This window comes from Ciconia boyciana, chromosome 8 (assembly GCF_034638445.1).
Source record: "Ciconia boyciana chromosome 8, ASM3463844v1, whole genome shotgun sequence".
Taxonomy (NCBI): domain Eukaryota; kingdom Metazoa; phylum Chordata; class Aves; order Ciconiiformes; family Ciconiidae; genus Ciconia; species Ciconia boyciana.
The window spans coordinates 25156321-25180891 of record NC_132941.1 but is presented as its reverse complement, the minus strand read 5'-3'; the positions used below and the strand labels follow the sequence as shown (position 1 = coordinate 25180891).

At 54.1% G+C, this 24571-nt stretch overlaps 8 non-coding genes across 8 annotated transcripts; 2 read left to right on the top strand and 6 right to left on the bottom strand.

Annotated features, from left to right (window-relative positions):
- Positions 1-881: 881 nt before the first annotated feature.
- Positions 882-953, bottom strand: TRNAG-UCC (transfer RNA glycine (anticodon UCC)). Its single transcript has one exon. It is a non-coding gene; the product is annotated as a tRNA-Gly (tRNA).
- Positions 954-2542: 1589 nt separating this feature from the next.
- Positions 2543-2614, bottom strand: TRNAM-CAU (transfer RNA methionine (anticodon CAU)). The gene has a single exon. It is a non-coding gene; the product is annotated as a tRNA-Met (tRNA).
- A 1504-nt stretch (positions 2615-4118) lies between these two features.
- On the bottom strand, positions 4119-4200 carry TRNAS-AGA (transfer RNA serine (anticodon AGA)). The gene has a single exon. It is a non-coding gene; the product is annotated as a tRNA-Ser (tRNA).
- Positions 4201-7855: 3655 nt separating this feature from the next.
- TRNAQ-CUG (transfer RNA glutamine (anticodon CUG)) lies at positions 7856-7927 on the top strand. The gene has a single exon. It is a non-coding gene; the product is annotated as a tRNA-Gln (tRNA).
- A 6767-nt stretch (positions 7928-14694) lies between these two features.
- On the bottom strand, positions 14695-14766 carry TRNAG-UCC (transfer RNA glycine (anticodon UCC)). Its single transcript has one exon. It is a non-coding gene; the product is annotated as a tRNA-Gly (tRNA).
- A 1582-nt stretch (positions 14767-16348) lies between these two features.
- TRNAM-CAU (transfer RNA methionine (anticodon CAU)) lies at positions 16349-16420 on the bottom strand. The gene has a single exon. It is a non-coding gene; the product is annotated as a tRNA-Met (tRNA).
- A 1502-nt stretch (positions 16421-17922) lies between these two features.
- Positions 17923-18004, bottom strand: TRNAS-AGA (transfer RNA serine (anticodon AGA)). Its single transcript has one exon. It is a non-coding gene; the product is annotated as a tRNA-Ser (tRNA).
- A 3660-nt stretch (positions 18005-21664) lies between these two features.
- Positions 21665-21736, top strand: TRNAQ-CUG (transfer RNA glutamine (anticodon CUG)). The gene has a single exon. It is a non-coding gene; the product is annotated as a tRNA-Gln (tRNA).
- The last annotated feature ends 2835 nt before the right edge of the window (positions 21737-24571 follow it).

The window sequence follows — 24571 nt, the reverse complement described above, 5'->3', positions numbered from 1 at the left end:
GCAAGACAAATGAGGGTGTCTCAGTTCTCAGTTACCAGGAACATCGTTACACCCAATTCCAGTAAACTTCAGGATGTCTCTGCAATGCTGGAGCCTGAACGGGGTAGGCCAGCGGCTCTGCGCATGTGCTGGAGACAGAGGGTCTCTGAGACGTGAACTCTTGTTTGTTAGAGGATTTCAAACCAAGTTACAATCTGTACCAGGATCTGTTGTCAGGCAAGAGTGCTGTAGAGGAAATAACGCTGTGCTCTGAACACAGGCATTGTACATACCAGCATCCCCTCTGAAGGGGATGAAACCCCACGTTTGACCAGTCAGCACTGGATAGATGGAAAAGATGGCGGAGGATGGAGAGCAAATTCACTCCATTTTTACTTCAGATCAGACAGACAGGTTTTTGAGACATTACATGAAGAACAGGTCTCCTCCTACTGCCCCTGACCACCACCTAGGCATGTGTACCTTGCCACAGCACCATGCTTTTCTTGCCAGGTGCAACGGGGCAGCAGCAGCAGCAGGTCCAGCTCTGGGCCAGACCAGCACCACAGCGAGGAGCCCAGCCTGGAGCCCCCACAGCTGGCAGAAAGCACCGATCTCATCCAAAAGCCAGCCGGGGCCCTTACAGCTGACACTGTATCAGCACTGTACCATCTGGGGTCCCTGGCAGAGAAACCAGGGAGCACCAAGGATGAAGAGGGAGACCCTGGCTAGAGGAAGTGGAGGCATCCTTGGAGGGAGGAGAGGGACAGGACGGGGCACGGGCTGGTGCCTCTCTCGCCCAGGGTTAGGGGGCCTCTGTGCTGCTCTGATCATACCAGTCAGGAGAGGCTGCCTGCAGGAGATGCAAGGCACCTTGGAGCCGGGCTGAAGAAAAGCTTGTCTGCGTTGGCCAGGAATCGAACCTGGGTCAACTGCTTGGAAGGCAGCTATGCTCACCACTATACCACCAACGCACCTGTATGCAGTGCTGCCTCCTGCTCCTCCACATGAGAGACTGGCCTGCCCCCTCCTTCCCTGTACACACGACCTCAAGCTGCTGGGATGTGTGCATTCTTCTCTGTGTGTGAGATCTCAAGCTGCACTAGCTGCCGACTAGGGGAGATCAGCAGCAGGGACTGCCCAGGGTTGGAGCAGGACACTGGACGCACCAGGACTGAGCTCCGGGCATGGACTCTGCGCAGACCTGTGGTACGGCCCAGGGTTCAAGGGACCTGCTGCTGTGCATGTGGGAGGGAGGGGGTGTGTGTGTGTCCAATACCGATCTCCAGTCCTGAGCAGCCGGAGGGAAAGAACAGGGTTGGGCCATCTGTGTCGCTCACGCTTGTGTGAGTGCTGGTGGTGCTTTTTGGGGTGCTGGTCATGGTGCCGCTCGCCACCTGCGTTCATACGTGTGCCAGCTGTGCATGTACTACGCACGTGTACGTGCGCTTGTGTGTATGTACCTGTGGTGGTGCAAGCATACCTAACAGCCAAACACCCACCCAGCTGCTCCCTCCTTTCCCCACCCTGAGGGGGATGCGGAGCACTGAAAACAGTATAAGAAATCTCATGGGTCAAGATAAACACAAGGACATGGCTTAGCAAAAACTGTTGTGGGCAAATCAGGCTTGACTTGGGGAAAATTAATTCTTTTGCCAATTAAAACAGCTTCGCGTAGTGAGAAACAAAAAGACAAACATAAAACACCGCCTTTCCTCTCCCCTGTCCCAGGCTCAACTTTACTCCTTCACGCCAGACTCCCTTGCCTGCCCAAGCGGTGCAGGGGGAATGCGTCTTCCCTCTGCTCTTCCCCACTCTTTTTGTTCCTTCCTCCTCTCTCTGCCCAGCGTCTTCTGCCCTTTCTGGAATATGTTTTCACAGAGGCGCCACAAACTTTGCTGATGGCTCAGCTGTGTCGTGCGGTGGGTCCACTGTGGAGATGGAACTGGCTGTGTCTGGCACAGGGCAGCCCCTTACCTCTTCTCACAGAGGCCACCCTGCAGCACCCCCTCTCCCCTCCACTACCAACCCCTAGCCACGTGTAAGCCAATACAGTGCCCATTGGGAATACCTGCTTGGCCCTGCTCCTGGCGGGACCTACAAGTGGGCACAGCAGCAAACGGACTAGGACAGAGAAAGCCCCCAGGTGGTTGAGTCAATCGCATTGGTGTTTCCCAAACGAGTACCAGGCTTGTCCTCCTCCCTGCCCGCAGAGCCCTGGAGGTCCTCCCTTGTGGCTGGGAAGTTGGGGATTGAGCTGCCTGATGGGAAGGGAGAAACGCCTGTGTCCCCAGGACACCCACTGCCTCGCAGGGGAGCTCTGTGCTGTGCTCTGCCTGCTGCTCCACACCCACCCCAGCCTGCCTTGCTGAGGGTCACTTTGGGAGTGCTGGCTGCTAAGAAAGCAAAGGAGAAGGTGGCAGTGTCAGAGAGAAGGGGCTGAGGGAGTGGGAGAGCCGTGGCCGTGGAGCGCCCAGGCAGCAGGAGCGCAGCAGTGCAGGTGTAAGATGCTGTAAGATGCAAGGGAGAGTCAGCGGTTGTCAGGAGCAGGAACAAAAGGACTTAGCAGAGGATGGTTTCGATCCATCGACCTCTGGGTTATGGGCCCAGCACGCTTCCGCTGCGCCACTCTGCTCCCCCCGGCGCCTTAGCCGAGACCTCCCACAGCCCTGCCTGACCCTCCCTGGCACTGCCAGCACCAGCGCTTGTGCTCACGCCTCTTTCCCTTCCTCTTACCTGCGCCCATGACCAGGCAGGAAAAACGTCTCCCTGGAAAGCTCAGTGGCAGTGGGCCGGGGTGGGAAGCACAAGGGCCTTGCTTTGCCCTTCTGCCCACATCTCCCGCCCATAACCCTGGGTGGGGACTTTCTCTTTGACCACCCAAGCGGGCTCTGCAGGCGCTGAAGGAAACCCCAGTGCGGGGGGGCAGCCTCACTGCTTTGCGGGGCGAAGAGGAGCTGCTCCCCAGTGAGGTGACGAGGGCTGCAACCCTGCCCAGAAACCCAGCTCCCTGGGGGCTGCAGCACTATGCCTGTCTGCGAGTGCCTTGCCCTGTCTGTGTGGTGCTGCGCCAACCCTACAGCTCCCAGCTTGTCCTCCCTCCTGGCGCAGCCCTGCCCTTGCTGCTCTGGGACAGCAGAGGGCTGCCTCTCTCACCACACAGCCTTGCAGGGAGTCAGGGAAACCCCGCCCTCTCTGTGCCTGACCTGCCCAACACTGCTGGGGCTGGAGGGGGCCCCCAGCCTCCCCAGGACGGGGTCAGCCCAGCTGGACTGGGTGGTGGCCAGCCTTGGACGCGGCCAGGGGTCCCAGAAATGCCCTGGTCAGGCTGAGCTGGTAGAGCCCGTTGGTGAGGGCGAGGGATGAGGTGGCAGTGCTGATGCCTGCGCCTTTGGGCGAGTGTCTGCTGGTTCTCTGTACCATCCGCATGCCAGAGCATGCAGAGCCAGGCAGAGGGGACAGAGCAAAGGCAGGACAGAGAGGGCTGGGTGTGCAGATGTGAGCATGCATAACCAATCAGGGGAATCTGATTATGCACCGAGGCCGTGCTTATACGCCTAGCTTCCTAAGGCAAATCTCCTATTCTTTTTATCGTCAGTACTGTGTGTTCTCAGCAGGTGAGAGGCAGTTTAGGCTGGGTCTTCAGGTCACGTCAACTCTGAGTTGACAAAAGTTCATTGTCTCACGTAGCATTTGTTCGCCTAAGCAAGCTGTACTGCAGTTAGCATCTTGCCATTCGCATCCCCCGCTTTCAGTGGCATGGCTGCGGGGGACAAACCATGCACTCGCTAGCAATGGGCTTTTATCACCTTCTTTTTCTCTGGCCTCTCCACATGGGCCCTCTCAGGGTTTCCTTCTTCCTTAAGATGCTGCACCACCCAGGCAGGCTATCATCATTAGCAATGAGGGCCACGTGTGCGCAGAAGGACCTCTTTCATGGCTCACGTTCAGTGCTGGCCCTTTCTCTTCCCCTCACTTCCTTACCTTGTAAATGGGAGCAAGATTTCCCATCCATCCAGGCATTTCTTGGGGGAGGCGTGGACCGCAAGGGGGTTTTGCTGTGTCCCTGGGCTCTGCGGGGCCGAGTCCCACAGCTGCAGCGTGGTCAACTGCAGGGAGCCCAAAAGGGGACTGTGCCCCGTAGTTGGCAGGATTCGAACCTGCGCGGGGAAACCCCAATGGATTTCTAGTCCATCGCCTTCACCACTCGGCCACAACTACCTGCTCCAGCCCTCTCTGCCCTGCTGATCACACGCCCTCTGCAATGACACCTGGCTCCCTGGGAGTTTCAAGGCACTGTTCCACTGGAAGCCTTGCAGTTGGGACCTGCGCCGAGCATGACAGGCACCTGGCCGCAGGCTTCCAGAGGCCTTGAGAGGCATAACCCCAGGAGCTACAGCTGCAGCTCCACTGCCTTGTCCTCAGCCGGGCGTCTGGGATATCCTGCCATGTGGGGGTGGTTTCACTCCCCAGCTGGCATCTCATCTGCTTCCAGGGAAGAAGGGAAGGCACCTGTGTGGAGGCAACCAGGGATGGTGGTAGTTGTGAGGTGGCTGCTTCTCAAATTTGTCAGAGGGGACTCCAAGCCTGATGTGAGCACTATGGTGAGGACACTCCTGCAGGGAAGATGGTGGCCTCCAGGCAGCACCTCCAGCCTCTTGGGGACGTAGGGTGGTGTCTACGTCCTTGAAGAAAGACCACGACTGCCATGCAGGTTGTTGGTGTGTAGGGGGAATGGCTTGTAAGAGTGGGAGAGATACATGGGAAAGGCAAGGTGGAGTCTGGCTGAGGAGAAGTGAGGAGGCGCAAAGGGAGGATAAATGGGAGGTCGTGGGGTGACTTGGTGGGAGACAGGAGAGAGTTTGTTTTGGTGGAATAGGTATGTCTAGATCTTTTTGCCAGCACTGGCAAGGGATGTCCAATGCCTGAGCAGGAACCAGAAAGCCAAATGATCTGCAGAAGTCTTCATTTTCCTCACTAGATGCAGGCAGCTCTGGTTCCCTTTTAACTCTGGAGCACGAATATTTGGCAAGTGGTTTTAAAGGAGTCAGCGTGGAGGTGGTGCATCTGGCAATGTCTGTTGTTGGGGAATTTTTATTGCACCCCTTGAGGTGAATTAAACATACGTTTGCACTTAAATATAAAGATTTAGTGAGCAACGCTTTGGACGGAGTCCTACCTCCATAAGAGTTTCTACATGGAGTCTGCAAACACGCAGCACGAGCCGTTTCCTCACATACAGTTGCACCAGCACCGATCGTGTGAGCGTCGGTATCAGGCACCTCAGCCTGGCATTGGGTGCATCCTGGCTGACCAAAGGTGGCCCCTGAGCGCTCGCATTCCAGGATTCCTACAAGACAACATTGCCATAATCCTTATCTCTTCAGCAAGGGAAACTTCACTCCCTTGCAGGGAGTCCTTCTGTCTCTAGCATTCCTGCACGCAGCCAGTTCTGCAGTTAGGCCTTCTTGCCCTCCATGGCAGATCATTTGTTGGTCACAATTTACCATGGCTGAGCAGCTGCAATTTGAATTTACCAAGCATCCCCCCGCGGCTTTTGTGAGTAGTAATTACTCACAGAAATCATTGCAAGGGATTAAACTTTCTCCTTATGCTTCCTATCTATTTCCATTTCCAAAAAAATTCGTTTCACCTCGCTTCCCTTCGCTCCCTCCTTCTTTTGTTTACAGCTCCTTTTCAGGCACCTTCAGAAAAGGACGCTCTAGACAGTGCATCCTCTTACAAATAATCCACTCCGTTGTAAAGTAGATTGTGCTGACTGGCAAGACCATTAGCTGAAAATGGTTTTTTTGTAACTATTGAGGCCTGCAAGGGCCTATGAGACTTTCTGAGACTTCTAGTCTCATACCATCTTTCTCGTAAAGATCCTGAGAATGGTAGGAGGGCCGCAGACTCCTGGGAGCCCAGGATCAATCACCATGTGGGCCGGACTGTCCCATCACCTGTTCTGGCCTCTAGATTTTATGATAATTTCTAGTCATTAGTCCAAGCACTTCTTCCTTTTCTTCTTCCTTATCCTCTAATATATTCAGCATCATTGTTCTGGCCTCTGCTTGAGCCATGCCTTGTTCCTACCAATTTGCTACAACATAAGATCAGCTGAACCAAATATATGCACAACCACCAAAGTTAATAATCTCAACAAAGTATACTTCAATGCTATCTTAAGCAGTTTTTCCTCACCATCTTTCTATGTTTGGGAGTCATTCCCACCAGTCAAAAGGGGTTTTCTTCTCCAGGTATATCATGCAGTATCTGAAGTTCACCTCGAGTTTTATGTATGTCCATTTCTATTCTCTGATCTTGGTCTGCGTATGTACGGCAAGAGGTGTTAACTAATACACATAACACTTCCTTGAGCGACAAGTACATAATCCAGCGCCGTGCTGTTCTGCAGGGCTACCTGAGATTCTTGTTCTACCTCTAACTGTAAGGCTGAAATAGTGTTAACCGTGGCATCACCCATGTCTTCTGTTACAGCAGATATATTCACAACAGCCCTTTCTAATTCTGATACGCCTAGCCAGGGGAGGAAAGTTTGTGCAAGCTGGTGGAAGCCAGTTTGTCAAACAACAAGTGGCTGTTGCACAGAGCATTTTGTACTTTGCTTGCTAAGTGCTTTGGGGTAAGTTGTGTCTGTCACTCCGGAAGAGGTCCGGAAGCATTGAGATGCCGGGAAAAACCCAACCATCCTTATGTACCAGTGCCAGTCCAGCTAACAGGCAGTATCTTATGGGTCTTAGAGCCACATATTCCTCATACTCCTTCATTACCTAAGGCCGTATCATAGAATAATTCTTACGGGTTAGTATATGACCAGTAATAATACAAATTCAAATGTAAAATCCCAGCGCAAAGCTACAATTTCCAAAAACAATTGACAGGTTCAGGTGATATCAATCACTTTGATATCATCAAAGTCTGTTTGCAGGGTTGTAGGTTGTTGTTCTGTTGACATTTGAGCAGAGGAAGTTCGTGTAGATCATTCAGCTCTGCTGTGACAGGTGATACACTGTTTTGTGTCTGAAGCTGGTGTGACCATTTTACACTGGGAAACACGGATCCAGTTGAGCAGGCCCTTGCACTTCACCACCATACTGGTAATCACCAGTACCTGCTAAGGTCCCTTCCAGCGCAGCTGAAGTGCATGTTTTCTCTAGTGTACCTTAACGTAGGCCCAGTCTCCTGGTTTCACGCAGTGACAGACTTCAGTGGAAAGATGTATAGACGTAGCACGAGCCTATTCCTTCTATACACTTCCACAAGCACTGATCGTGTGAGCATCAGCATTAGGCACCTTCTGCCGGCTCTTCCCTCTGTTGAACCTCATCCGCTGCCCTCTCTCTTGTTCTCCTCATTCGGCAAGCTCAGGAGCTCGGCTAGGACTGCAACCGAGAGTAAGGATATCTGGTTAACGGCTGCTTAGGATGAGCTACAAGGTGAGAAACAGGAGAGAGGCAATAACTTACACAGGCAGACTGGCAGGCTGTCCGACACGGGGGTGAAGGGAGGCAGCAGCAGAGACCACAAGTGCAAGCATCGAACGACCGATCACGGGGCCATGAAGGTGCTCTGTGAGGTGCAGTGTTGAAGAGGTTAAGCTGGAAACTTCCTAACCAGGTCTAATTAGGCGAAAGCAAGGTTCTCACAGGTTATCAGCCTGGGTCTTGTAAGAGAGGGCATGCCAGGCTTGTGCAAAGAGCTCTGCCGCTCCCTTGAAAGGCCCTGTGTGAGTAGAGAGTGGCCGGTGGCCCTGGAGGAAGGCTGCACTTGGGAGATGGAGAGACGGCCAGGCTCAGCCAGGAGCATGTGGCTCAGCTGGGGTGGCCACGGGGTAAGACAGCACATGTCTAGGGGTCCCATGGTGTAATGGTGAGCACTCTGGACTCTGAATCCAGCGATCTGAGTTCAAATCTCAGTGGGACCTCAACCTTTTGGCTCCCTCGGGGCTTTCCTCAGCATGCTTACTCCTTATCCCCTTGCCTGCTTAGTCTGCTGCAGTCTCCAGCCCATTTGCTTCCACAGAGTCATGGTAACTGCTCCTACCACAGGAGCCTCCACTGCTGCTCCTCGCCCGGGGACACTGTGGGGAGGACACTTTGTGCCCCCCTTACAGGCTTCAGTGGGCAGCCAGAGATCTCCCAGAGCTCCCCAGCACCTGGGAGCTACTGCTCACGCCAGGCTGACCCACACAGGAGGCCAGGTGACTCCCAGGCCCTGAATCCTGTGGATGGCTGTGCACACGTGGGTTACAGGAAGCAATAAATCTCAAAGACGCTGGAAGCCCCGCTGGGCTGAGTCCTCCACGTCCAGACATTTGCCTGCTTCCTCCCTGGCCTTTCTGCAGGGTCTGGTTTTGCACATGGGACCAGCGGGGTTGCCGTTCTCCCCAGAAGTTGGAAAGACCTTCCTGAGGTCTTTCTGGCTGGTGGCAGGCCTTGGCAAGCCAGAGAGTGGCTTGCCCATGTGCCTCTGGCCTTGCACGCTGTCGGGAGCCCAGCTGGGCAGAGATGTGGGTCAGACAAAGGTGTCTGCTGCGAGCCAAAGGCTGGGAGAACGTCCAGGGCTTCACTTGGATACCCACAGGGGAGAGGCACAGGGTAGATGGGCAAAAGCCACCCCGCTCTCATCCCCAGCCACATTTGCAGGAAGGCATAGCACTATCAGGGCCTCGTGCAGCCCCCCCAGGAGCCCCGGGCATTGCAGGGCTCTGGAGGAGCTCCGTAGCGCCGAGCCCTCCCCTCCCACCATGTAGTGACCAGGCCAGATGCTGTGCCCAGGAGCCAAGTACAGGCCTGGCACCAACCGCCTCTCCAGGGCAAAGCCACCAGCATCCCCAGGCAGGGGCTCGTCTTAAACCCAGGGCTCTGGTAAAGCTGGCAGCGAAGACCCAGGACGAGCTGTCTCAGTCTCCAGTCTTCATTTTCTCCTCCTGCCTTTATTGGAAAAGAGCATAGTGGGAGACACGAAGAGTTACACAAGTTTCCTGTACCGGAGCGTAAAAATAATTTCAGTTGCCAGATGCCATCGTGACCGGTGTCTCCTACTCCTAACCCCAGGTACGCCATCTTGTTGGGCAGGCAGCCTTTAGCCACGGGTCACGTACCCCCTTCTCCGTTGAAGGGGTCCTGGGCACCCAGGAGAGTCAGGATGAGACACGATTGATTCTAACAACATTCTACCGGGGATGCCTAAAAAGGCTGCCTGTCCCCATAGCGTTGCGTGACACCATTCAAAAGAAGGTGTTCGGTGGTTAAACGTGGAGCCACGGGCCTTTTAGGCTTTATGAGTGGCGGACGAGGTTACAGGAATTGTGGATTGATAACAGCTGTTCAGATGTGAATGTTAATATACTCCGGGGAATGAATACGGAGTGGAAAGGAGGAAAGCGCTGCTTTTCAGGTTTTCAGGTCTGGACGCAGGCAGTGTGACTGCAAGATGGGCTTAGGGTGGGCGTTTCAGTAGGGCGCAATCAGAGCATGCGCAATCACGATCCCCTCTTTGTAACTCCACCTGCTTGTGGCACTGCCAATGACAGAGTGGGAGTCTGTAAATTCTGCACTAACCCAAGGCCCGCATACGACCCCACCGCCCAGACTGATGTTTTGACTGTCAGCACACTGAAGAACGTTGTTTTTTTCTTTATGCAACCCTGGAATCAGAGATTTGAGAAGCTTCGTCCCCTTGAGGTAGCGAGTCTAGTTGAGAGAGGCTACTTGTCTTTCCCTTGGCCCACTGGCCATAAGCTCCCCTCCCGACCACCCACACCTGCTCTTTCTTCTGCATTTTCCCCCTTTTCCTGTGCAGGTTTAGCACGCCTCAGAAGGCACGGATTAAGGTTGCTTTCTGCTTTGGAGACGAAGGTTCCATTTGTCAGGCTGAGCAGCTGGTGAAGGAGCATCTGGAGAGTGGACAGCTGAGCGAGAGGAAATGGAAAACTCCATGGATGTTCTCTTGCTGCCATCCCATGGACATTTTGGGTACTCCCGGTTCAGTCTGCAACAACCGAACAAGAAAGCCCCAAGCCAAAGTAATTCTGCTGGCTCCTTGCTGCACCACATTCTGGAAGGTTTCAGGGAATGCCTCTGTCTCGCATAAAGTACCATTTCATTGTTCAGTAAAGGAAGGCGCGGCAGCTCTCTGAGAAGCTAACTCTGAGAGACATCTCTTCCTGCCGGTCATAGTAGATATGCAGAATACAGTGGGGTAAGTTCAGGCAGAACATCCAGACTGCACAATCCCATACGGGAGAAGAGACTCACGTCTCCAGGGATGTGGCAAAGCTCAACGGCAAGGAAGGGCCGTTGTGGGCTGGAGGAAAGCCCTTTTCCGGGCAGGAGTGAGGGCCACGAAGATCTTGCTTACGCCCGTCAGGCTCTGCCACAGCCTGTTTTTTCTGCCCTCCCTCGAGCCCAGGGAACGAAGGCGGATTCGTAAGGATGAAGAGTAGGCCAGAGGCTCAGGCAGGTCTCACTCAAGTGACTTCTCCCTGGGATCTCCATAGCCACGTCCCTTGGCGACTTCACCAGGTCCTCACGCTTCTTCCAACCTGGGATCTGGGCTCAGCTTGGAAAGCGGAGAACCTGTAGGAAACAAGGAAATCAACACGTAGGAGGGTGATGAAAGAGATGCCCGCGTCCTTCCCTGACAGAGACCCACGCCCAAATTGGTCTGTTTTGCTCAGCAAGTTCATCCCAGAGGCCAAAAGGCCTGGATGGCCTCCTTTGAGGAGAGGCTCAGGGCAAGAGGCCAAAAGCTCACGGCTCTTTTTCCTGGGCCAGGGATGGGGTGGCCCATTCCATACTTTTCAAACACAAAGAGACATTGGATCAGTGTCCCAGAGCACCTGGGAGGCATTGTGATGTGGAAGAGTTGGGAAAAACCCTGAACTCCCAGCAAACACGAGTTTGCACATGGCCCACAATGGTGCTGTGGACTTTGGTGGACATGGTGCCCCAGCTTCAGGCGTGCCAGGGATGCCAGGGCTCATAGCCTCATTCCAGCTCTTCCTACACCTCGACTTGCTTGTTTCCAACAGGTTCTCCACTTCCAAGCTGAGCCAGGACCCCTGGTTGGAAAAAGCATCGAGGGACGCGGCCATGGAGATCCCAAGAGATCTCCACTTGAGAGAGACCTGCCTGACTCTCTGGTCTGCTCTTTGTCGTTATGAATCTGCCTTTGTTCCCTGGGCTCATGGGCAGAAAGAACAGGCCGTGGCAGAGCCTGATGAGCGTAAGCAAGGCCTTCGTGGCCCTCACTCCTGCCCACCAGGGGCTTCCCTCTAGCCCACAACGGTCCTTCTTTGCCATGGAGCTTTGCCACATCCCTGGAGAGGTGTGTCTCTTCTCCCATATGGGATGGTGCAGTCTTGACCTTCTGCCTGAACTTACCCAAAGTCTCCTGTGTGTCTATGATGACCCATTGGAGAAATGTCTCTCAGGGTTTACTCGAGAGCCTGTACTGAAAGCACCTGAGAGTTGACTTGAGATATTCCTCATGGCTGAATTTGACCGTGACTGGTGGCCACGCTCGCCATGAGGATGGCAGCGTGACAAAGGCAATCCATATGACGCGAACGCACGTAAAATCTCCTGGCCACGCTCACCATGAAGATGGCAGTGTGACAAAGGCAATCCATAGGATGGGCTGGGATTGCCAGCAGGTAGAGCAGAATGGGGAAAGGCAAGCGCTTTGTGTGGAGCTTGTCCTTGGGAAATGGGCCATTCTCTGTACCTCCCTGAGCCCTGCAGACGTGTTTCTTGGTCTCTGTTCTGTGCCACTGCATTTGCTCCTTCTCATTAAAGACTTTGCGCAGCATAGCTGGAGACTCTGTCCTGAGCTTACTACTTTCTACTGTGAACGGTGGAGGGAAAAACTTGCCCTCTCCCATGGCATCGAGTGTCCCCAAGCATGGAGCACTGCCAGTTGTGGGTGAAGCTCCCTGAACCGATATCAGAGCACCCTGTGATGTCTCTCGTGGTCAGCCTTGAGTCCTGCCACTGAAAGCACTCGAGAGCTGACCTCATTTCTTCTGCCACTGTACCCAGCGGGCCCTGCATGAATGCTCAGGAAGCAGTGACTTTTCACTGACTTTTCAGTGCCTGCCCTGAGTACTTCCTGGCAGAAGACAGAAGCAGGCTTATGAACTGGGCTGAGATGACAACACTCTTCCATGGGTTTGAAGGCCACCAGTCCGCCTGTTGTCCTGCTGAAGGCGAGGAGGTTGGAGCCCTTTGACCATTTGCAGGCAAACACGGCTACAGCTGTTTGCTGTACTGCTACGGAGGGGCAGCATAGGAGAGGTGGGTGGCACAGGGTGTAAAGGAACACGCCAGGAGACTTGGCAACGTGGCGCCTCCTGAGGGTGATGTTTGTGCCAGGAAGGCAAGTGTGGTTTGTGGTAAGGATTAATGAGGTGGTAGGACAAAATGGACCCGCGTGCTCAGCTGAGCTGTGGAGGGTGGCTTCAGTAACAGGCAGGGACAAGTTGCCTTTCTGAGCCTGAATCTCAGCCAGAGTCCTGGCATTTGGAAGTCAGGTTTATGCCTCCTTTCCTTTTGGTGATGCACTTTGCTACTCACAATCGTGTTGGAGGAAAAACCACCTAAGGTGCTCAGCAGTGAGGCAAGGCCTCCCACATGCAAGCATGCAGCCAAGAACAAAGGAATATCCAGGGTCACTGTTTAGTCTCCCAGATGATGCATGACTCTCCTCAATGCTGCACCACCAAAACCTCTCAGCACTCAATGCTGCTCGAGGAGCATGAACTTTGGCGCAGGTGCATGTCTTCTCCTGACTGAATGCTGTTGCTTCTGCTTTCTCTCTTGGCCCAATCTGTTCCTGTCAGCAAGTGGAAAGCCTTCTGCAAGGTGTCCTTCCTCTGCAGGAGACCTGGATGTCTGCATGCTAGGTGCCCTTACAGGGACTCCACCGGTGTCATTGTGTGGCTGATTCCCATTTCTGCGCAGCTAGGGGCTCTGTCAGCCCTGCCAAAGGGACGCTGAGGTGATTAAGGACTTGGCCCACCTGTCATACAAGGACAGGCTGGGAGAGCTGGGGTTGGTTAGCCTGGGGAAGGGAAGGGCTGAGGGGGCACCTCCTGTGTGTCTCCGAACACCTGGGGCAGAAGGGTGAACAGGCGGAGTGAAGAAGAGAGAGCCATCCTCTTGTCACCGGTGCACAGTGAGAGGGCAAGAAGCAAAGGGCAGAGGTGGAAATACAAGGAGCGTCACACGCGGTAACCCTATTTTGCTGTGAGGATGGTCACAGAAGGGAACCAGTTTCCCAGGGAGGTTTTTCAGACAACTGTTCAGACGTGAACGTTAATACAGAGCTTTTGAGTTAACTCCTCAGTCTCTTAACTGTTATTGGCAAACTTCATATATGAAAAACAGTCATGGCACGTCTCTCTTTCAGAGAAGTTGTGGGAAAAAAACTCCAGGGGATGAATATGGAGCGGAAAGGAGGAAAGCGCTGCTTTTCAGGTCTGGACGTAAGCAGTGTGACTGCAAGGCGGGCTTAGGCTGGGCATTTCAGTAGGGAAGAGAGCACGCGCAATCATGGTCACCCTCTTTGTAACTCCACCTGCTTGTAGCGTTGCCAATGACAGCCTGTAATTTCTGCACTAACCCAAACCCTGCATACAACCCCGCCGTCCAGACTGGTGTTTTGACTGTCAGCATAGTGAAGAACATTGCTTTTGTTGCTTTAAGCAACCCTGGAATCAGTCACTTGAGAAGCTGTGCCCCCTTCAGGTTGAGAGTCTAGTTGAGAGAGGCTCCTTGTGTTTCCCTTGGCCCACCGGCCATAAGCTGCAAGACAAATGAGGGTGTCTCAGTTCTCAGTTACCAGGAACATCGTTACACCCAATTCCAGTAAACTTCAGGATGTCTCTGCAATGCTGGAGCCTGAACGGGGTAGGCCAGCGGCTCTGCGCATGTGCTGGAGACAGAGGGTCTCTGAGACGTGAACTCTTGTTTGTTAGAGGATTTCAAACCAAGTTACAATCTGTACCAGGATCTGTTGTCAGGCAAGAGTGCTGTAGAGGAAATAACGCTGTGCTCTGAACACAGGCATTGTACATACCAGCATCCCCTCTGAAGGGGATGAAACCCCACGTTTGACCAGTCAGCACTGGATAGATGGAAAAGATGGCGGAGGATGGAGAGCAAATTCACTCCATTTTTACTTCAGATCAGACAGACAGGTTTTTGAGACATTACATGAAGAACAGGTCTCCTCCTACTGCCCCTGACCACCACCTAGGCATGTGTACCTTGCCACAGCACCATGCTTTTCTTGCCAGGTGCAACGGGGCAGCAGCAGCAGCAGGTCCAGCTCTGGGCCAGACCAGCACCACAGCGAGGAGCCCAGCCTGGAGCCCCCACAGCTGGCAGAAAGCACCGATCTCATCCAAAAGCCAGCCGGGGCCCTTACAGCTGACACTGTATCAGCACTGTACCATCTGGGGTCCCTGGCAGAGAAACCAGGGAGCACCAAGGATGAAGAGGGAGACCCTGGCTAGAGGAAGTGGAGGCATCCTTGGAGGGAGGAGAGGGACAGGACGGGGCACGGGCTGGTGCCTCTCTCGCCCAGGGTTAGGGGGCCTCTGTGCTGCTCTGATCATACCAGTCAGGAGAGGCTGCCTGCAGGAGATGCAAGGCACCTTGGAGCTGGGCTGAAGAAAAGCTTGTCTGCGTTGGCCAGGAATCGAACCTGGGTCAACTGCTTGGAAGGCAGCTATGCTCACCACTATACCACCAACGCACCTGTATGCAGTGCTGCCTCCTGCTCCTCCACATGAGAGACTGGCCTGCCCCCTCCTTCCCTGTACACACGACCTCAAGCTGCTGGGATGTGTGCATTCTTCTCTGTGTGTGAGATCTCAAGCTGCACTAGCTGCCGACTAGGGGAGATCAGCAGCAGGGACTGCCCAGGGTTGGAGCAGGACACTGGACGCACCAGGACTGAGCTCCGGGCATGGACTCTGCGCAGACCTGTGGTACGGCCCAGGGTTCAAGGGACCTGCTGCTGTGCATGTGGGAGGGAGGGGGTGTGTGTGTGTCCAATACCGATCTCCAGTCCTGAGCAGCCGGAGGGAAAGAACAGGGTTGGGCCATCTGTGTCGCTCACGCTTGTGTGAGTGCTTTTTGGGGTGCTGGTCATGGTGCCGCTCGCCACCTGCGTTCATACGTGTGCCAGCTGTGCATGTACTACGCACGTGTACGTGCGCTTGTGTGTATGTACCTGTGGTGGTGCAAGCATACCTAACAGCCAAACACCCACCCAGCTGCTCCCTCCTTTCCCCACCCTGAGGGGGATGCGGAGCACTGAAAACAGTATAAGAAATCTCATGGGTCAAGATAAACACAAGGACATGGCTTAGCAAAAACTGTTGTGGGCAAATCAGGCTTGACTTGGGGAAAATTAATTCTTTTGCCAATTAAAACAGCTTCGCGTAGTGAGAAACAAAAAGACAAACATAAAACACCGCCTTTCCTCTCCCCTGTCCCAGGCTCAACTTTACTCCTTCACGCCAGACTCCCTTGCCTGCCCAAGCGGTGCAGGGGGAATGCGTCTTCCCTCTGCTCTTCCCCACTCTTTTTGTTCCTTCCTCCTCTCTCTGCCCAGCGTCTTCTGCCCTTTCTGGAATATGTTTTCACAGAGGCGCCACAAACTTTGCTGATGGCTCAGCTGTGTCGTGCGGTGGGTCCACTGTGGAGATGGAACTGGCTGTGTCTGGCACAGGGCAGCCCCTTACCTCTTCTCACAGAGGCCACCCTGCAGCACCCCCTCTCCCCTCCACTACCAACCCCTAGCCACGTGTAAGCCAATACAGTGCCCATTGGGAATACCTGCTTGGCCCTGCTCCTGGCGGGACCTACAAGTGGGCACAGCAGCAAACGGACTAGGACAGAGAAAGCCCCCAGGTGGTTGAGTCAATCGCATTGGTGTTTCCCAAACGAGTACCAGGCTTGTCCTCCTCCCTGCCCGCAGAGCCCTGGAGGTCCTCCCTTGTGGCTGGGAAGTTGGGGATTGAGCTGCCTGATGGGAAGGGAGAAACGCCTGTGTCCCCAGGACACCCACTGCCTCGCAGGGGGAGCTCTGTGCTGTGCTCTGCCTGCTGCTCCACACCCACCCCAGCCTGCCTTGCTGAGGGTCACTTTGGGAGTGCTGGCTGCTAAGAAAGCAAAGGAGAAGGTGGCAGTGTCAGAGAGAAGGGGCTGAGGGAGTGGGAGAGCCGTGGCCGTGGAGCGCCCAGGGAGCAGGAGCGCAGCAGTGCAGGTGTAAGATGCTGTAAGATGCAAGGGAGAGTCAGCGGTTGTCAGGAGCAGGAACAAAAAGGACTTAGCAGAGGATGGTTTCGATCCATCGACCTCTGGGTTATGGGCCCAGCACGCTTCCGCTGCGCCACTCTGCTCCCCCGGCGCCTTAGCCGAGACCTCCCACAGCCCTGCCTGACCCTCCCTGGCACTGCCAGCACCAGCGCTTGTGCTCACGCCTCTTTCCCTTCCTCTTACCTGCGCCCATGACCAGGCAGGAAAAACGTCTCCCTGGAAAGCTCAGTGGCAGTGGGCCGGGGTGGGAAGCACAAGGGCCTTGCTTTGCCCTTCTGCCCACATCTCCCGCCCATAACCCTGGGTGGGGACTTTCTCTTTGACCACCCAAGCGGGCTCTGCAGGCGCTGAAGGAAACCCCAGTGCGGGGGGGCAGCCTCACTGCTTTGCGGGGCGAAGAGGAGCTGCTCCCCAGTGAGGTGACGAGGGCTGCAACCCTGCCCAGAAACCCAGCTCCCTGGGGGCTGCAGCACTATGCCTGTCTGCGAGTGCCTTGCCCTGTCTGTGTGGTGCTGCGCCAACCCTACAGCTCCCAGCTTGTCCTCCCTCCTGGCGCAGCCCTGCCCTTGCTGCTCTGGGACAGCAGAGGGCTGCCTCTCTCACCACACAGCCTTGCAGGGAGTCAGGGAAACCCCGCCCTCTCTGTGCCTGACCTGCCCAACACTGCTGGGGCTGGAGGGGGCCCCCAGCCTCCCCAGGACGGGGTCAGCCCAGCTGGACTGGGTGGTGGCCAGCCTTGGACGCGGCCAGGGGTCCCAGAAATGCCCTGGTCAGGCTGAGCTGGTAGAGCCCGTTGGTGAGGGCGAGGGATGAGGTGGCAGTGCTGATGCCTGCGCCTTTGGGCGAGTGTCTGCTGGTTCTCTGTACCATCCGCATGCCAGAGCATGCAGAGCCAGGCAGAGGGGACAGAGCAAAGGCAGGACAGAGAGGGCTGGGTGTGCAGATGTGAGCATGCATAACCAATCAGGGAATCTGATTATGCACCGAGGCCGTGCTTATACGCCTAGCTTCCTAAGGCAAATCTCCTATTCTTTTTATCGTCAGTACTGTGTGTTCTCAGCAGGTGAGAGGCAGTTTAGGCTGGGTCTTCAGGTCACGTCAACTCTGAGTTGACAAAAGTTCATTGTCTCACGTAGCATTTGTTCGCCTAAGCAAGCTGTACTGCAGTTAGCATCTTGCCATTCGCATCCCCCGCTTTCAGTGGCATGGCTGCGGGGGACAAACCATGCACTCGCTAGCAATGGGCTTTTATCACCTTCTTTTTCTCTGGCCTCTCCACATGGGCCCTCTCAGGGTTTCCTTCTTCCTTAAGATGCTGCACCACCCAGGCAGGCTATCATCATTAGCAATGAGGGCCACGTGTGCGCAGAAGGACCTCTTTCATGGCTCACGTTCAGTGCTGGCCCTTTCTCTTCCCCTCACTTCCTTACCTTGTAAATGGGAGCAAGATTTCCCATCCATCCAGGCATTTCTTGGGGGAGGCGTGGACCGCAAGGGGGTTTTGCTGTGTCCCTGGGCTCTGCGGGGCCGAGTCCCACAGCTGCAGCGTGGTCAACTGCAGGGAGCCCAAAAGGGGACTGTGCCCCGTAGTTGGCAGGATTCGAACCTGCGCGGGGAAACCCCAATGGATTTCTAGTCCATCGCCTTCACCACTCGGCCACAACTACCTGCTCCAGCCCTCTCTGCCCTGCTGATCACACGCCCTCTGCAATGACACCTGGCTCCCTGGGAGTTTCAAGGCACTGTTCCACTGGAAGCCTTGCAGTTGGGACCTGCGCCGAGCATGACAGGCACCTGGCCGCAGGCTTCCAGAGGCCTTGAGAGGCATAACCCCAGGAGCTACAGCTGCAGCTCCACTGCCTTGTCCTCAGCCGGGCGTCTGGGATATCCTGCCATGTGGGGGTGGTTTCACTCCCCAGCTGGCATCTCATCTGCTTCCAGGGAAGAAGGGAAGGCACCTGTGTGGAGGCAACCAGGGATGGTGGTAGTTGTGAGGTGGCTGCTTCTCAAATTTGTCAGAGGGGGACTCCAAGCCTGATGTGAGCACTATGGTGAGGACACTCCTGCAGGGAAGATGGTGGCCTCCAGGCAGCACCTCCAGCCTCTTGGGGACGTAGGGTGGTGTCTACGTCCTTGAAGAAAGACCACGACTGCCATGCAGGTTGTTGGTGTGTAGGGGGAATGGCTTGTAAGAGTGGGAGAGATACATGGGAAAGGCAAGGTGGAGTCTGGCTGAGGAGAAGTGAGGAGGCGCAAAGGGAGGATAAATGGGAGGTCGTGGGGTGACTTGGTGGGAGACAGGAGAGAGTTTGTTTTGGTGGAATAGGTATGTCTAGATCTTTTGCCAGCACTGGCAAGGGATGTCCAATGCCTGAGCAGGAACCAGAAAGCCAAATGATCTGCAGAAGTCTTCATTTTCCTCACTAGATGCAGGCAGCTCTGGTTCCCTTTTAACTCTGGAGCACGAATATTTGGCAAGTGGTTTTAAAGGAGTCAGCGTGGAGGTGGTGCATCTGGCAATGTCTGTTGTTGGGGAATTTTTATTGCACCCCTTGAGGTGAATTAAACATACGTTTGCACTTAAATATAAAGATTTAGTGAGCAACGCTTTGGACGGAGTCCTACCTCCATAAGAGTTTCTACATGGAGTCTGCAAACACGCAGCACGAGCCGTTTCCTCACATACAGTTGCACCAGCACCGATCGTGTGAGCGTCGGTATCAGGCACCTCAGCCTGGCATTGGGTGCATCCCCTGGCTGACCAAAGGTGGCCCCTGAGCGCTCGCATTCCAGGATTCCTACAAGACAACATTGCCATAATCCTTATCTCTTCAGCAAGGGAAACTTCACTCCCTTGCAGGGAGTCCTTCTGTCTCTAGCATTCCTGCACGCAGCCAGTTCTGCAGTTAGGCCTTCTTGCCCTCCATGGCAGATCATTTGTTGGTCACAATTTACCATGGCTGAGCAGCTGCAATTTGAATTTACCAAGCATCCCCCCGCGGCTTTTGTGAGTAGTAATTACTCACAGAAATCATTGCAAGGGATTAAACTTTCTCCTTATGCTTCCTATCTGTTTCCATTTCCAAAAAAATTCGTTTCACCTCGCTTCCCTTCGCTCCCTCCTTCTTTTGTTTACAGCTCCTTTTCAGGCACCTTCAGAAAAGGACGCTCTAGACAGTGCATCCTCTTACAAATAATCCACTCCGTTGTAAAGTAGATTGTGCTGACTGGCAAGACCATTAGCTGAAAATGGTTTTTTTGTAACTATTGAGGCCTGCAAGGGCCTATGAGACTTTCTGAGACTTCTAGTCTCATACCATCTTTCTCGTAAAGATCCTGAGAATGGTAGGAGGGCCGCAGACTCCTGGGAGCCCAGGATCAATCACCACGTGGGCCGGACTGTCCCATCACCTGTTCTGGCCTCTAGATTTTATGATAATTTCTAGTCATTAGTCCAAGCACTTCTTCCTTTTCTTCTTCCTTATCCTCTAATATATTCAGCATCATTGTTCTGGCCTCTGCTTGAGCCATGCCTTGTTCCTACCAATTTGCTACAACATAAGATCAGCTGAACCAAATATATGCACAACCACCAAAGTTAATAATCTCAACAAAGTATACTTCAATGCTATCTTAAGCAGTTTTTCCTCACCATCTTTCTATGTTTGGGAGTCATTCCCACCAGTCAAAAGGGTTTTTTTCTCCAGGTATATCATGCAGTATCTGAAGTTCACCTCGAGTTTTATGTATGTCCATTTCTATTCTCTGATCTTGGTCTGCGTATGTACGGCAAGAGGTGTTAACTAATACACATAACACTTCCTTGAGCGACAAGTACATAATCCAGCGCCGTGCTGTTCTGCAGGGCTACCTGAGATTCTTGTTCTACCTCTAACTGTAAGGCTGAAATAGTGTTAACCGTGGCATCACCCATGTCTTCTGTTACAGCAGATATATTCACAACAGCCCTTTCTAATTCTGATACGCCTAGCCAGGGGAGGAAAGTTTGTGCAAGCTGGTGGAAGCCAGTTTGTCAAACAACAAGTGGCTGTTGCACAGAGCATTTTGTACTTTGCTTGCTAAGTGCTTTGGGGTAAGTTGTGTCTGTCACTCCGGAAGAGGTCCGGAAGCATTGAGATGCCGGGAAAAAAACCCAACCATCCTTATGTACCAGTGCCAGTCCAGCTAACAGGCAGTATCTTATGGGTCTTAGAGCCACATATTCCTCATACTCCTTCATTACCTAAGGCCGTATCATAGAATAATTCTTACGGGTTAGTATATGACCAGTAATAATACAAATTCAAATGTAAAATCCCAGCGCAAAGCTACAATTTCCAAAAACAATTGACAGGTTCAGGTGATATCAATCACTTTGATATCATCAAAGTCTGTTTGCAGGGTTGTAGGTTGTTGTTCTGTTGACATTTGAGCAGAGGAAGTTCGTGTAGATCATTCAGCTCTGCTGTGACAGGTGATACACTGTTTTGTGTCTGAAGCTGGTGTGACCATTTTACACTGGGAAACACGGATCCAGTTGAGCAGGCCCTTGCACTTCACCACCATACTGGTAATCACCAGTACCTGCTAAGGTCCCTTCCAGCGCAGCTGAAGTGCATGTTTTCTCTAGTGTACCTTAACGTAGGCCCAGTCTCCTGGTTTCACGCAGTGACAGACTTCAGTGGAAAGATGTATAGACGTAGCACGAGCCTATTCCTTCTATACACTTCCACAAGCACTGATCGTGTGAGCATCAGCATTAGGCACCTTCTGCCAGCTCTTCCCTCTGTTGAACCTCATCCGCTGCCCTCTCTCTTGTTCGCCTCATTCGGCAAGCTCAGGAGCTCGGCTAGGACTGCAACCGAGAGTAAGGATATCTGGTTAACGGCTGCTTAGGATGAGCTACAAGGTGAGAAACAGGAGAGAGGCAATAACTTACACAGGCAGACTGGCAGGCTGTCCGACACGGGGGTGAAGGGAGGCAGCAGCAGAGACCACAAGTGCAAGCATCGAACGACCGATCACGGGGCCATGAAGGTGCTCTGTGAGGTGCAGTGTTGAAGAGGTTAAGCTGGAAACTTCCTAACCAGGTCTAATTAGGCGAAAGCAAGGTTCTCACAGGTTATCAGCCTGGGTCTTGTAAGAGAGGGCATGCCAGGCTTGTGCAAAGAGCTCTGCCGCTCCCTTGAAAGGCCCTGTGTGAGTAGAGAGTGGCCGGTGGCCCTGGAGGAAGGCTGCACTTGGGAGATGGAGAGACGGCCAGGCTCAGCCAGGAGCATGTGGCTCAGCTGGGGTGGCCACGGGGGTAAGACAGCACATGTCTAGGGGGTCCCATGGTGTAATGGTGAGCACTCTGGACTCTGAATCCAGCGATCTGAGTTCAAATCTCAGTGGGACCTCAACCTTTTGGCTCCCTCGGGGCTTTCCTCAGCATGCTTACTCCTTATCCCCTTGCCTGCTTAGTCTGCTGCAGTCTCCAGCCCATTTGCTTCCACAGAGTCATGGTAACTGCTCCTACCACAGGAGCCTCCACTGCTGCTCCTCGCCCGGGGACACTGTGGGGAGGACACTTTGTGCCCCCCTTACAGGCTTCAGTGGGCAGCCAGAGATCTCCCAGAGCTCCCCAGCACCTGGGAGCTACTGCTCACGCCAGGCTGACCCACACAGGAGGCCAGGTGACTCCCAGGCCCTGAATCCTGTGGATGGCTGTGCACACGTGGGTTACAGGAAGCAATAAATCTCAAAGACGCTGGAAGCCCCGCTGGGCTGAGTCCTCCACGTCCAGACATTTGCCTGCTTCCTCCCTGGCCTTTCTGCAGGGTCTGGTTTTGCACATGGGACCAGCGGGGTTGCCGTTCTCCCCAGAAGTTGGAAAGACCTTCCTGAGGTCTTTCTGGCTGGTGGCAGGCCTTGGCAAGCCAGAGAGTGGCTTGCCCATGTGCCTCTGGCCTTGCACGCTGTCGGGAGCCCAGCTGGGCAGAGATGTGGGTCAGACAAAGGTGTCTGCTGCGAGCCAAAGGCTGGGAGAACGTCCAGGGCTTCACTTGGATACCCACAGGGGAGAGGCACAGGGTAGATGGGCAAAAGCCACCCCGCTCTCATCCCCAGCCACATTTGCAGGAAGGCATAGCACTATCAGGGCCTCGTGCAGCCCCCCCAGGAGCCCCGGGCATTGCAGGGCTCTGGAGGAGCTCCGTAGCGCCGAGCCCTCCCCTCCCACCATGTAGTGACCAGGCCAGATGCTGTGCCCAGGAGCCAAGTACAGGCCTGGCACCAACCGCCTCTCCAGGGCAAAGCCACCAGCATCCCCAGGCAGGGGCTCGTCTTAAACCCAGGGCTCTGGTAAAGCTGGCAGCGAAGACCCAGGACAAGCTGTCTCAGTCTCCAGTCTTCATTTTCTCCTCCTGCCTTTATTGGAAAAGAGCATAGTGGGAGACACGAAGAGTTACACAAGTTTCCTGTACCGGAGCGTAAAAATAATTTCAGTTGCCAGATGCCATCGTGACCGGTGTCTCCTACTCCTAACCCCAGGTACGCCATCTTGTTGGGCAGGCAGCCTTTAGCCACGGGTCACGTACCCCCTTCTCCGTTGAAGGGGTCCTGGGCACCCAGGAGAGTCAGGATGAGACACGATTGATTCTAACAACATTCTACCGGGGATGCCTAAAGAGGCTGCCTGTCCCCATAGCGTTGCGTGACACCATTCAAAAGAAGGTGTTCGGTGGTTAAACGTGGAGCCACGGGCCTTTTAGGCTTTATGAGTGGCGGACGAGGTTACAGGAATTGTGGATTGATAACAGCTGTTCAGATGTGAATGTTAATATACTCCGGGGAATGAATACGGAGTGGAAAGGAGGAAAGCGCTGCTTTTCAGGTTTTCAGGTCTGGACGCAGGCAGTGTGACTGCAAGATGGGCTTAGGGTGGGCGTTTCAGTAGGGCGCAATCAGAGCATGCGCAATCACGATCCCCCTCTTTGTAACTCCACCTGCTTGTGGCACTGCCAATGACAGAGTGGGAGTCTGTAAATTCTGCACTAACCCAAGGCCCGCATACGACCCCACCGCCCAGACTGATGTTTTGACTGTCAGCACACTGAAGAACGTTGTGTTTTCTTTATGCAACCCTGGAATCAGAGATTTGAGAAGCTTCGTCCCCTTGAGGTAGCGAGTCTAGTTGAGAGAGGCTACTTGTCTTTCCCTTGGCCCACTGGCCATAAGCTCCCCTCCCGACCACCCACACCTGCTCTTTCTTCTGCATTTTCCCCCTTTTCCTGTGCAGGTTTAGCACGCCTCAGAAGGCACGGATTAAGGTTGCTTTCTGCTTTGGAGACGAAGGTTCCATTTGTCAGGCTGAGCAGCTGGTGAAGGAGCATCTGGAGAGTGGACAGCTGAGCGAGAGGAAATGGAAAACTCCATGGATGTTCTCTTGCTGCCATCCCATGGACATTTTGGGTACTCCCGGTTCAGTCTGCAACAACCGAACAAGAAAGCCCCAAGCCAAAGTAATTCTGCTGGCTCCTTGCTGCACCACATTCTGGAAGGTTTCAGGGAATGCCTCTGTCTCGCATAAAGTACCATTTCATTGTTCAGTAAAGGAAGGCGCGGCAGCTCTCTGAGAAGCTAACTCTGAGAGACATCTCTTCCTGCCGGTCATAGTAGATATGCAGAATACAGTGGGGTAAGTTCAGGCAGAACATCCAGACTGCACAATCCCATACGGGAGAAGAGACTCACGTCTCCAGGGATGTGGCAAAGCTCAACGGCAAGGAAGGGCCGTTGTGGGCTGGAGGAAAGCCCTTTTCCGGGCAGGAGTGAGGGCCACGAAGATCTTGCTTACGCCCGTCAGGCTCTGCCACAGCCTGTTTTTTCTGCCCTCCCTCGAGCCCAGGGAACGAAGGCGGATTCGTAAGGATGAAGAGTAGGCCAGAGGCTCAGGCAGGTCTCACTCAAGTGACTTCTCCCTGGGATCTCCATAGCCACGTCCCTTGGCGACTTCACCAGGTCCTCACGCTTCTTCCAACCTGGGATCTGGGCTCAGCTTGGAAAGCGGAGAACCTGTAGGAAACAAGGAAATCAACACGTAGGAGGGTGATGAAAGAGATGCCCGCGTCCTTCCCTGACAGAGACCCACGCCCAAATTGGTCTGTTTTGCTCAGCAAGTTCATCCCAGAGGCCAAAAGGCCTGGATGGCCTCCTTTGAGGAGAGGCTCAGGGCAAGAGGCCAAAAGCTCACG